At 29.2% G+C, this 14,036-nt stretch overlaps 1 long non-coding RNA gene and 2 other non-coding genes across 3 annotated transcripts in view; 2 read left to right on the top strand and 1 right to left on the bottom strand.

Moving 5' to 3' along the window:
• Positions 1–922, bottom strand: part of LOC139426767 (uncharacterized) — a 51,336-nt gene extending 50,414 nt beyond the window's left edge. The window contains exon 1 of the long non-coding RNA XR_011637971.1: positions 85–922. This is a non-coding gene — a long non-coding RNA (uncharacterized lncRNA). The remainder of the gene's footprint in view (positions 1–84) is intronic.
• Positions 923–3,126: 2,204 nt separating this feature from the next.
• TRNAD-GUC (transfer RNA aspartic acid (anticodon GUC)) lies at positions 3,127–3,198 on the top strand. The gene has a single exon. It is a non-coding gene; the product is annotated as a tRNA-Asp (tRNA).
• A 94-nt stretch (positions 3,199–3,292) lies between these two features.
• On the top strand, positions 3,293–3,364 carry TRNAD-GUC (transfer RNA aspartic acid (anticodon GUC)). The gene has a single exon. It is a non-coding gene; the product is annotated as a tRNA-Asp (tRNA).
• The last annotated feature ends 10,672 nt before the right edge of the window (positions 3,365–14,036 follow it).

Below are 14,036 nucleotides of genomic sequence, written 5' to 3'. Positions count from 1 at the left end.
TATATATATATATATAATCAGAGCCCCTTACTGAGTTTCCCACTTTTCCAAAAAACAGGGGTTTTTAATTCGAAAAGAAGTTACCTGTTCAGGCGTAGACCACGTCACCTGATACCACCATGAGCAAAGTAACTATAATATAAGCTGACCTTGAGGTGGAAATTGATAAAAAGAAAATAGAGTCAAATGAAGTAAATTTTGATAAAACAAATGTATCAATAACCCAAGTACGTGTTTGATTCAATGCATGTCACGCATTCGTATGTATATTCAGTTGCTGTATCAATATATCTAAGTTCTTATACTCGGTAACATTTGGATACGAATCGGCAAACGTCGATATCTATTTATGGCTCAGATTGGGATCCGCGTGGAGCTCGAAGACGCCTGTGTAAGTACGAGAAATTTATAATTCAGCTTATTCACGCATTGGTAAGTTAGGATATCACGAGATGCGAAAATGAGTGTAAAAAAATCGACTTGAAGTTGGCAGTTTTCCTTTCTTATAATGGAAATTCATACGGAAATTCAATGGGAACAAGGAAATTTAACGGAGGAAAAAAAACAACTTATTTTGCATTTTAATGCCATGCAATAGATTTGAAAGTAGCTCTTCAAAAAGATACAAAATTGAAATGCTTGCGTAATTGTTCAATTAATTCGAATTATTGCGAAATTATCAGTATCCAATATTAGAAATGTTCAACAATGTACACTATCGAATATTGATTATTGCAAAAGGTATGCAAAATTGTAAAGTTTTTAGAATGGATTTAAAATTTTTCGAAAAAATTCTTTTTGTATATTTATTTCTAAGTCTGTCAGTCAGTTAATTCAAATGGGTTTTTCTTGAAAACTTCTTTAACTCTTAAAAGGCGATTAACTTTTTCTTTGAAGTTACGATTAAATTTATTTATTTATTTATATTTTTAACTGTGAGAGAAATAAAAAAATTAGTTAAGAGCATCTGAAAGTTATTTAAAGAAATAAGGAATCCTCCAAAACATTTTTTAGAAGAGTACAAAAAAAAAAAAAAAAAAATGAGAAAATTGAAGAAGAAAAAAATCTCTAGATCGAGTTTTTGAAAGAAAATCCCCCGACCCCCGTAAGTTTTTAGATCTTGTTATCGCGAGTACTCTTTCTTACTTGCATAATTATTAACGCGTGTTATTCCTATGTTAATCTATTAATCCTATATTAAACTTGATTTAATCTCTGATATTTTATTGGCATTCCTTAATAAATACATATGCTAGAAACAGCTTTATATTTCTTTTTTCGCTTTTGGTTCCTTTTTACTTTTAAAGAAAAATATTAAAGCAGTAATTTTTTACTTTCCATTCAGTACTTAAATATAATGATCAGTCTTATTGTAATATTTACTTTAAAAAATAGCAATGTTAGAAATCTTTCGATTTTAGTGCTGCCATCTATACGTGATTTTTTCCATCAAATACATGCATTAAAAAAAGCTGATAAGTAGATAAAATATAAGATTAATTTTTTTCGCATTTTCATGTTCTTTGGGAATAAAAAAAAAACCTGAAAGTTTAAAATTATCTTGTTTCTAGTTCATAAAAAGAAGGATTAATTTATCAGCAGTCAATTAGAAGAAAAATAAAATTAATAGAGTGATCTTATTTACTTCATAAGACAATATGTATTACTGAATAATCTTACGTAAAAAGTATTACAGATGGCAGATATTGTTTAACGAAGATCATAGTTCTTATTGAAAGTTGAGTGAAATTTTAAAAAAAAGTAAAATTGCATAAAATAATTATTCGAAACATAATATTACTCATATGAGGGAGAATGAATACTGAATTGGTTGAGGAGGAAAAAATAAAACACAGAAATATAAACTCTAAAAATATTGTTAAGTAGAAAAAAATGCATCCGTTTTTATTTTTTTATTTATTTATAATTTTTTTATACGCTACAGAATAATATAGAAATGTAGCTACGTACTTCACAAATTGCCGTGGAGTGTAGAAAATTGAAAAATCAACGCAATATAAATTAAAAAATATTTTATAAACACAATGGAAACTGAAAGTAATGAAGACGGTGTTAGTTCGAACAATTGTTTCCTATTATTATTACATCAAAAATTCACAAAAATTTTAATTTTGCTTGTAATTATGTGCTGCCATCTAGTAAGCAAAATATTGACGTAATTGATACCCCTGAAATATGATTTTTTCTTCTCTTCGTAAATGTTTAGTTTACTGAAATAAATTAATATCAATTGAAAACTAAAAGAGGAGAGTCTCAGTAGCAACAATTAGCTTCAATTGTTGTAAGGGAATAACCAATAAAGTAACATAGAGCTATATCGACAACAAGCGAATAAATTTTCAAAATTGAATAAACTATCAAATCATTGAAACATTCTACCACATTTTTTTCTCTATCAACTAATATAAAACCACAAGTTTCCAAGTTTCATTTAAAAAATCTAAATATTGTAGTTTAATCTAAACTGTTGACTTTAAAAACTCGAAGTTTCATTAATAAAACTTATTATATTGAAAAGCTACCGAATCGTTCTTATAAATATACATTCAAAATTAGCGTGTGTTTTTTATTTAATGAAGAGATATGCTCCTTTTAGCCTTACTGAAATTGACGAGAAAAATGCATGCAGCCGTAATAGAATGTGCTTGAAATTTTTTTATTTAAAATCCTTTGAAAATTCTGTTACATCAAAAAAAAAAAAAAAAATTACAATACGCAATTTTTAATGTATAAAAAAATTAGACTAAGAAAATAGATAAATAAATAGAAAAAACTATAACTTTATTACTTTCAATCAATCAAACTTTTTTCTTATCAATGTCTTCGCTTATTTCGCGGGAGACGGCGGTTTGTCTCACAGTCCTGTTGAACGAATAAAATACAGCAGTATTTAAAAATTATAATAATTGAAATAAATCAATTTCCCAAGCTTCACAGTTCTCGGTAGTGTACTAGTCAGGATACCCGCCCCAGTCATGTAGTAAGCCGGGGTTCGATTCCCCGCCGGGGAGAACTGATTATATTTTTATTCACAATTAAACTTAACTTTTACATTTAAGGAGTTGTAATATTTTAAAATTATTATACATTTCTATAGCGTACGAGTCCTCGGTAGTATAGTGGTGAGTATCCCCGCCTGTCACGCGGGAGACCGGGGTTCGATTCCCCGGCGGGGAGAGCTGATTACATTTTTAATCACAATTAAACTTAACTTTTACATTTAAGGAGTTGTAATATTTTAAAATTATTATAAATTTCTGTAGCGTACGAGTCCTCGGTAGTATAGTGGTGAGTATCCCCGCCTGTCACGCGGGAGACCGGGGTTCGATTCCCCGCCGGGGAGAGCTGATTATATTTCTATTCACAATTAAACTTAACTTTTACATTTAAGGAGTTGTAATATTTTAAAATTATTAAACATTTCTGTAGCGTACGAGTCCTCGGTAGTATAGTGGTGAGTATCCCCGCCTGTCACGCGGGAGACCGGAGGTGAACTAATTACATTCTCATTCACAATTATAATTACATTTTACATTTAGAGAGTAGTAGTACTTAAACATTATTTAATTTATTATTATTATTTAAATTTATTTGAAATTTCACAAGCATTTGAGTCCTTCGTATTATAGTGGTCAGTACCCCTACTAATATTTATATTTACAATTAGATTCAACATTTCCATTACATTCCATGGAGTAGTTGTATTAAAAATTATTATATACTAGCCGCCTAAGGCGGCCAGCTGTCCGCCACGCTGAAGGTTTTCACAAATAAGGTTTTTTAAAACATAGCAGGAAATCTGAAGATTAGTGGACAATTAAAGTGTTCCTGTCCTGCAATTTTGTCTTCATATCCAGTTCTGCTGCAGANATCCCCGCCTGTCACGTGGGAGACCGGGGATGAACTAATTACATTTTCATTCACAATTATAATTACATTTTACATTTAGAGAGTAGTAGTATTTATACATTATATAAATTTATTATTATTATACAAATTTATTATAAATTTCACAAATTATTATTATAAATTCCACAGGCGTCTGAGTCCTTCGTATCATAGTGGTCAGTACCCCTACTAATATTTATATTTACAATTGGATTTAACATTTCCATTACATTAGTTGTATTTAGTAGGTAGTGTATTTAGTTGTATTAGTTGGAGTAATTGTATTAAAAATTATTATATATTACCCAACCGTCTGAGTCATCTGTATTATAGTGGTCACTATCCCCGCCCCCCCCCCACCTGTCACGCGGTTCGCTAGCGCAGGCGATAAACTTGCCTATGCTAAGTCACCACACACAAATAATGTTTTTTTATTATTTTAATTTCAGATTTTATATTCTTTTAGATTCTTTCTCAAACGATTATTATTACTGTAAAATAAAATAAATAAATTTACTAGCGCCTTTACTAGGTAGTATAAAAATTATTTTAAATTTCCCAAGCGTCTGAGTCCTCGCAGTTACTGGTCAGTATTCCTGCAGTATTCCAGCCAGTATTTCATTTCTGAAGTTCGATGGTGTTATGGTTAGTGGCAAAGAAAAATATAGAGATCAAAATTTTCGACGCGAAGACTTACAGTCGGCCTTATTTCGCACTCTATGAAGTCTGAAAATATTAAAAAATATCTGGCTAACAGAAGCATGAATAAAAGAGAAACAAAACAAATAGAGATAAATTAAAAATAAAAGCACGAGATTTTGATGGAACATCAGAGAGTTGTTGATTTTTGAGAAGATAATTTTTGTTGGTTTATACCAGGGGTGGCCAACCTGCGGCTCGCGAGCAACATGCGGCTGTTTGAAGGATTATTTGTGGCTCTCGATAAATATACCCTAGTTCCCTTTTTATTTTTGTGGTATTATATTTTTGGAAAAATATACTTGAGGGTGCCCCTTGGCGAAATTGGCGACTTATGTCTGGAGCCATACTTGTTTGCCCGGAACGCCGTGGTAACCCACAAACAGGGCATTTATGTCTATTACTAATTAAACCTACATTCNTTCATACACCAGTCAATCACTGTTATTAAAATCGTACAGAAGCTTAAGATTTATCTTATTGACAGTATTCATTTTTAGTATCAGAAGCAAAAATAACCTTTCCAGTCGGTATCCAAAGTAGAACAAACGGAACATTTAAAAACAACGCTAAATTCTAAACTAATCAGAATCACAATTAAAATCTGAACCAATCAGAATCACGATTGGTTTTCAACATCGCCCAGCTTGGCGATCAATCGCGATCACAACTTGGCGGGGGCACCCTCAAGTATAGTCTACCCTATATTTTTAAAAATTATTATCGTTCCGTATGTGTTTCAAAATGTCTTTTAAATTACTGACAACAAATATGAAAGATTAAGTGCAACGTTGTAATAAATTTCATTTCCGTCCAAGCTAAGAATGATATGACTCATCGAAAATTGCGCGAACATAAACAGTGGCGTAATCGTCCGACTCCAGACCTATTAATACGATCTACCAATAATTTATTCTTTTTTTCTAAGAAATTTCTAACAAATTTTAAAGAATTATCAGGAGAAGTAAAATAAATGTTTTTAATTTTTAATATTTAAATTCAATACACATATTTTGTACTTTTATGTTTGTTTTTTGTAATATATGTTTTCAATAAATATAATTTCAGTAAAAAAAATTTCAATACCTTTTTTGCATACCTTTTAAATACGTATTTAATTGCGGCTCGCAAAAAATTTCAAATTGTGAAAAATGGCTCGACTATCAAGGAGCTAGGCCACCCCGGGTTTTTCTATATTTTTTTGCAAGATTATTTCTAACAAGTTACGTGTACTTTAATTTCGTTACTGTATTTGTTGCTGTGAAAATTTTATTTTTATTTTTCTATTTTTATAACAGAACTGTTTCTTAATACAGTCTGTTTCGTTACAACACAAACTGTGATTTTTTTTTTTTTCTCTTTAAACATTGTGTGATAAGGACTTCAGCTGTCTTTATAGAGTCATTCGCAGCTGATCTGACTCCAAAAAAAAAAAAAATTATAACGCGATTCTCGTTTTTGTCATGTCACGTGACGATGTCTCATATTCAAATGAGGGAAAATTCTGATAGTGACTTCATCGCAAATAAAGTGAACTGACTCATTCGGGGTCAAAATTTTTTTCCAAAAGTTTATCATCACCTACCTACAAAGATATTGCGTCATCTTATTTATAGAAAGAAAGAAAAATATCCTATAAAAATTTACAGGATAAAAATTTTCTAAATTTTTTATTTGTTGCGTTTTTATTATTGTTCCAGAACCTTAAATCAGCGCTTCCCAATGAGTACTCCGTGGAACCCTGGGGTTCTGTGGAAGAGTTAAAGGTACTTTTATAACCAATTATTAGTACTTTTTATAACCAATGATGGATTTTAAAACCTCTGGTTATATCTAGATCTAATCAATAATTCCTATTATTTTTATTTTTTCGGTTGCCTTTTCTGTCAGAAATTATTTCAATTAAAATTCCAATAAAAAAGAAATGACATTTTTTTTCTTTAAATTAATTATTTTTAATTTGGAACAAATTATATGAAAAGAAAAAGAATTTACAATATACTGCATTAGTATTTCCTATCGCTCTTTACAAAGCAAAATAAAATAACTAATATCTTATATAAAGAGATATGTTATGTAGATATGTATATATTTAGGTAATAGTTTGGTAAGTTAATAATAATAATGCGATATTATTAGAGCAGAACTTTAGATAATAATTTCATAAGTTAATAATAATAATAATGTGGTATTTTAACCCTAATAACCATTTTCAAAGCTTATAGCATTTCTGTTAATCATTTCAAAAGAAACCACAGGTCGGCTTATTTTATTTATTTTATTTTATTAATTTCCAATGTATAAATTAATAACTTACCTAGATGCAGCTTAGGGATTGTAAATTTAACAGTCGGACATAAAACCTAATTTGAGATTATTAATGATATGACGATGAAAAATCTTCATTCCTTTAATTAAATACTTTAAAAATAGTCTTTTATAGGTTAATGCATTCACAATTACCTTAATAAACTTTATTTATATACCACTGAAAGAAGATTGATTATTTAGGGTTCCGCAGGCGAAAAAAATGGGGAACCTCTCCTTTCGATAATAGTTTGGTAAGTTAATAAGAAGAACTTTAGATAATAATTTCATAAGTTAATAATAATAATGTGGTATTTTAATGCTTTCGAACTTTAGATAATAATAATGATAGTATGGTTTTATTAGAGCTTTAGATGAAAGTTTGATTAGTTAAAAAAATATAATAATAATAATGTGGTTTTATAAGTACTATGTTTAATAATAATAAAACTTAAGAAAATAGTTTGTTATGTTAAATAATAGTCATAATTATTGCGTTTTTTTCCCTGAAAAATTATGATATATATGATAATTATTTAGCTTTTTTAAACAAATTAAGCTTTAAAATATTTTTTCCCTCAAAGAGCGTTAATAGATTTTTTTTCTATATTCATGGATGAGCGATTGATTTCATCTTATATCGGTTCCCTACCTGTTCTATTTTAATTAGAAAATTTTCGAACAAGTAAAATTGAACTTGTGAATTCTTTCTATATTAAGAAAAACAGAAATCATTCTAAAAATAATCGTTTGCAATGTCATATTATTAAGTAACAGTAATATTCGATCTTGTTAATCCATTTTTGGAAATCGCCTTCAGACTGTAAAGCTAAAAAACTCACGGATTCCAATTTTAAAAAAATCAACTTCTCCTAATTTGCTGAATTCAAAATTCGATTAAACAGCAGCTGTTCCTTAGCGAAGATTTTGACGAAACCGAATCTCACACTTACACCTCAACTCCGCCTTTCACGGTCTACTTTTAGAAGTTCTAATGTTCTACATTGATTGATTTGTGGGCGTGGAATTAAATATTAAGAGCCTAACAATGATAGAACACCGACAGACTTACAGAGTGTTTTTTCCTACCTTTTCAAAAAGCCCCTCCTAAATGTTGGCGAGGATTTTTTATCAGATAGATACATCTTAACGAAACTTCTGCTTTATATTTTAGTTCTGATAATGGATAAGTATTATTTCAGAGAAAAGTGAAATATAATTTGATAATTCGCTACCAGTAGCCCGTTCTTAAAATCAAATGCATCATTTGGGTTACAGCAGCATTTGCGAAAACGGGCGTCGCAATTTTCCCAAAAAAAACTTTTAGATAACAGATAATGCATCATTTCTGAAAGCAATGCGATATTTTGAAATATTTATCGCGCTTATGAATACTTTTTTGAATAAGAACGATCTGTGAGCAATAAATGTAATTATTTCTGACTTTAAAAGTTACCGATAATGAATGTAATACGTAATTTTCACTGACTTTAAAGTTGATGGTCAAGTAATGAATGGCATACGTAATTACTACTGCGATTTTAAAGTTATGAAGAGAGGAAATTGCTTTATCTCAATTATTGCATCAACCGATCAATAATTGGTATTTTTTAATTGATTGTGGATGTTAATGAAATTCAAAAGTGTTATTTTTCGAATTGCGTTTCATTTTAATCAAGACATTAATATTAAATATAAAATAAGTGCAGGCAATAAATGGAATACGTAAATATCTTTCTAATATTCGAGTAATAAATGCTATATATAATTTTATTTACTCCTTTAAATTATAAGAGAAAGGAAATTGTATATCTCAATTAGTCCATCAACCGATCAATAACTGATATTTTCTAACTGATAATGGATTCTAATGAAATTTGAAAGTCTTAGAGTTGTGTTTAATCTAAATTAAGGTATTCTTTTTTACAGATTGCGCCCTTATGAAAATCTACAATTAAAATTAAGCCAACATTCGCTTGCCAATGCTTCCTACTCAAGGACCGTAGCGCATTATTGCATCTAGGGGTTGATTTTAGTGGTTCAACTCTTAAACAACAGTAATTAAATAAAAAAAACTATTTTAATATTAATAAATTGTATGTATGATTTTTGTACAAAATTGTAATATAATCATTCTTTGTATGAAATTTTAAATTTAAATCTAATTTCAGTATTACTCTTAATTAATAAAAAAACATAATGGATAATGGACACCTAAAATTTTTCTATTGTTTAGTAAAAATTATTAAAAAAAATTTTTCAGGGATTTATTTTCTTCAGACAAATACGGGTTTCACGACGCCGTTTCTCTGTCGTTTTATGTTTCGTTATTGCCCTCACTCTTTTTGTTTTTTAATCAGGTACAGTTTTTAACACCGTTTGGATATTTTACTTAAAGTTCGCAATATTTAATGCTTTTTACACAAAACTCGACTTAGTTCCGTTCAGTGTCATTAAATTCTACATTGAATCCAATTTACTCCTTGTTATTTTTTAATCAGGTATAATTTATAATAACGACATTTGGTTCTTTACCTTGAATAAGTGATATGTTAAGCTTTCAACTTTACTCTCGGTTTTGCCCAGTATAGCCGCATTCGACTCTCGGATTAAATTACTACATTCACTTTTTTTCAATCAATACTATTGAAATGGTAAAGTCAAATTGAATTTTAAAATCGATTTTTTTTCTTACTTGGTGCATAATATGTATTAAATAATATAAGGTGAATTTATATATAAAAATAAATTCAATGAAATCAAGTATTTCTTTCAGAAAAAATGCTACTGAGTTCATCTCTTTTTTTCTTTCTTTTTTTTAAGTAAATAGCAACTGATATTCACTAATTATATGAAAGAAGTCGTGTACATAAGACAATTTTCACATCTGCGATACCGTTAAATTAGTACAATTAAAGTAAGTAGTCAACAGTGATGATTAAAAAATCAGTTTTCGAGCATTATTATACGATAATAATGGACACTGGATCCAAGTTCAAGGGGTCATGGGTTCGATCCCTGCCTACGGAAGACTCCCCGTGAAGTAAACGGTGACTGATGCACGTTAAATCTGTTGAGTTACAAAGTCCTCCGTGTTCCCATAACAAATCATACCTCTCGGGGTACTGATCAGGGAGTTTCCTTGTCTTCTGGATTGGTTCAAAATTACAAGGATACGGAGGTGAACATTAGTAGTCGCAAACCGAAAATTGAGTCGGTTGTTCAACGACGGTTATAAAATAAAACATAAAAATAATATTAGTTTTTGAAGTGCAGAAAATTTGAGATATTTCTTTCAGACAATGCAAACGTAATATTTTTTTATAATGGCTCATAATTTAATTTTTTTATGTGTTATAAATTCACATACTTTACCTTTTTGTATATATTTCTTTTTTTACGTTGGTAATTTATTTTTCAATTCATCAGACTTAAATCTATTAAAATTCATGTTTTATTTGATCGAATTAATGTGTTCAAATTTTGGTTATGTTGCAATAGTAACGCATAATACGCATACAGTTTTTGTGTTATTTTATTTATTATTAACTGAATAAAAGAAGGTAAAGAATCAATAAATCAGTACTGAGAAACACTACGGTTTCATACTCTGAACTGTAAGGCATATAACGTTATAATTTAAGAGCTTGATAGAAAAACCAGTTAATTGACATTTTTAGAGGAATTAATAAATCTGAGAAAATAACAAAAAGTAGTTGCATCAATATGGGTTTGATAAATGAAACAAAAATGGTTTTGTCTTTACTTTAATCTTAACATAGCTAATCCACATTAGTTTTTAGTATGCTTGCATGATTTTTATTTCAAATTAGGTAGTGGTAAATAAAATTAAGCAAAGGATTATTATCCCCATCTCCTAATAAATTGGTAATAAAATAGCTCGGATACAACTTCTTTATTTATTTTCAAAAGGTCACTTACCTGGTTCGTCCACTAAATAATTTCAATAGCTTTATTTATTATTATTTGTTGCCCATTTCAGCGGTTATCGAAGTAAGTCAACGTTATTGAAGTAAGCAAAAAAAAAATTTGCAGTTCATCCCATTAGAATAAAGATAAAATGTATTTAGCATCACTCGTCATAATGCTATAGCTCGCTGCCAACTCATGATAGTCAAAATTTACCACTATAATTAATTTTCTCCGATACATATCTCTTTCGAGGGGAAAATCACTTTTATCCAAAATATCAGCATTAAAACTGCTTAGTATTGGAGCAGTTTTAATAATCACTAAATATATCAATATTTTATACTTATGTTAGTATATTTGGTACTTATTACATAACCCTTCAGCATTTAAGTTTCGTGCGAAATATATTTGTGAGGGGCAGCCAACTAAAGCCGACATTTTTTTTAAATTTAAAAATAATTCTTATTAGAAATTGATAAGGATTTTGGAGCATGACCATTTCTCTATCTGATCTTTATTTTACTGTTAAAATATTTATAAGTAGTGGGGTGGAAAAAAGGTTTACTTCTAATTTTAATTCTTTTAATATTAATACACGATCTTTGCTACCATTGGAAAATATATTCTGAAACTACGGAAAAGCGTTGCAGAATTCTTAACAAAACTACACCAAATATTATAATACCAGTTGTACATATTACCATCAGTAGTACACATTAATTAAGCGTCATCTAGGAATGGCGATTTTCTACGGTTTTCCTAACAGAATTTCGCATTAACCTTTACTTTTAACTTTGCTTTTTATAGCACAGTTTATTTTATTTTGTTTCATTTACTACATATTATCAATATTATTTATGCATTTGTGTCAATAATATTATAATAAATAATAAGAATTTTAAAATTTTTTTTGATGAAATAGCAAGCAATTATCACTGATGTTATCTTTCACATATACACACAAAAAAAAACAGAATCATCTATAATTAAATTCAAAACTATGGCAGAAAATTCCTTTTCGTTTTTCGCTCATCCTCCTCGAACAGTTAGTCGTAGAATGTTCTCATATCGACAGTGACCTTCTTCTTTTGTTTTGTTTTCTTGTAGTTATAATAAAATAATCCGGGATTCAAATATGCATGTTTGATACATATTTTGAGTGAAATTGTATTTGTCATTTTCACTTAAGTCTTATATTATCTATGCCTATTTTGCATATTGAAATATGTACACGCTGCTATTGTTTATATGGATCTTTAAAACTATTGTTATATGTATATTTTAGATTGAATTGCAATTTATATTGCTGTTGACCATATTCCAAATTTTTTTTTTGCTTGTGCTTTGGTTATCTTACATTGTGATTGCTTTAATAGTTCATTAAAAAGTGATGGCTAGTTTGATCCAAGAGTTTCCTTGTCATCTGGGTTGAATTTAACAGGCTCGGAGTTGAACATTGGTTGTCGTAAACTCAAAATTGGTTCGGCTGTTAAACGCCATTTTTAAATTAAAATAAAATGATTCTACCACATACAATTCCAGTTATTGTCTTTTTAAAGGAACATGAACTCAAAAATTTATCTTTTTACTCGATAGTGTTTATTTTCGGAAGAAAAAAAAAGCATATTCACTCTTTTTTATATTGCAAAAAGAGCATTGATTTTCAATAGCTTTCAAAACCTTCTCAAAATGAACATTGAGGACTTTCAAGAATAGCTGTCATAATTCTGCGACGAACGGGGTGGAAAAGGAGTGACATATTTTCATTTCTGGGTTTTACAGGGTTTAATGTAGCGTTAAGGATTCCCTTTATGATTATCTTCTGCTCAAAACTTACAACCCACACGATGATAAAGCATTATTGTATATTTCAGAAAAGAGTTAGGTTATTTTCTTTTTAAAAAATCGTCTGAAAACCATTTCATGCGGTTCCCTCCACTCCGCCCTCCAAAAAAAATAATAATTCTGCGTCAAAAGGTAAAAAAGGAAAAAGTTGTGATTGCCTTGTTGCTATACTGGTTACCCATTTTGGTCAAATGGTCGTTAAACACCACAGCATTTCAAATCATGGGTTGCAAAAACTGTCTCAATTGATGTTTGTCGTCGGATTGATTTTCAAATTCTGCCTATGTACGTGTTTCAAGACGTCACAAAATACTTCTTCAGTATTCTTATTTATATTGTCATTAATGAAAAAAATATGAAAATACTTTAAATTATTATTATGTAATTACATTAAGAATGCCTGCTAGTGAAAAGAAAAAAAACTGCAATCGCCATAGCAACGTATGCAATTACAACGCATGCGCACTGTTTTCTGTTACTCTTGAACGCAGTTGAAAAGTGTGATGGCGTCTAAATAAGTTGCGCACGCCATCGAAGTCAAAACAACACCCATTTTGCCAAAGGGTTTTTAAAAAAAATAGTATCACTTAGTAGTGTTGATTTTTAATGTAACCAACTATAAGTCCAAAGATAAAACTAGCGTTCTAACGTGAACTCGATATGTCATGATTAGAGCCCGGATTTTGATGACCTAAAAAATCTCAATGCCCTTAAAAAGGGTAAAAAAATGCCCTTACAAACTGCAAAAAATACCCTTAAAAGTGCAAAAAATGCCCTTAAAATGCGAAAATTGCGCTAAAAATACATTATGACATGACTTAAATAGAAGTAAAAATATTGAACTAAAACAATGTCTTACTCTTTAAAATTATTATCAGTCGTTTCAAAAAATATAAAGCAATGCAATACTTGTTTTACGTCCATTAAAGTTTTAAAGTTTGAAAAATATGTTACATCCTAAAATAACAAAAAAAAAGGAAAATATATTGACTCCAAAACATTTTCATTTTGTATCGAAACTTAAATGAATATAACAACTTCCATCTCATAATATTACTAAATATCAGAATTACAGTGGATTATTAATTTTTTTTTTAATATTTTGAAATGTAAACGAGCGTCTCTTGTCNGTCCAAAGAAAAACTAGCGTTATAACGTGAACTCGATATGTCATGATTTAAAAAAAAAAAAAAAAAAAATTGCATAATTACTCTTAATTAAAAAATACTAGGCTAACTATGATAAAAAAAATTATATTCTTTAAAGTTATGGGAAAAAAGAATTGGGAAACTAACACAATAATTGATAATAAAGCAACTTATATTTATTTTTTAAATGTTAAT

The sequence above is a fragment of the Parasteatoda tepidariorum genome, chromosome 10, assembly GCF_043381705.1.
Source record: "Parasteatoda tepidariorum isolate YZ-2023 chromosome 10, CAS_Ptep_4.0, whole genome shotgun sequence".
NCBI classification, from domain to species: Eukaryota; Metazoa; Arthropoda; class Arachnida; order Araneae; family Theridiidae; genus Parasteatoda; species Parasteatoda tepidariorum.
This window is presented reverse-complemented; position numbering and strand designations above follow the sequence as displayed.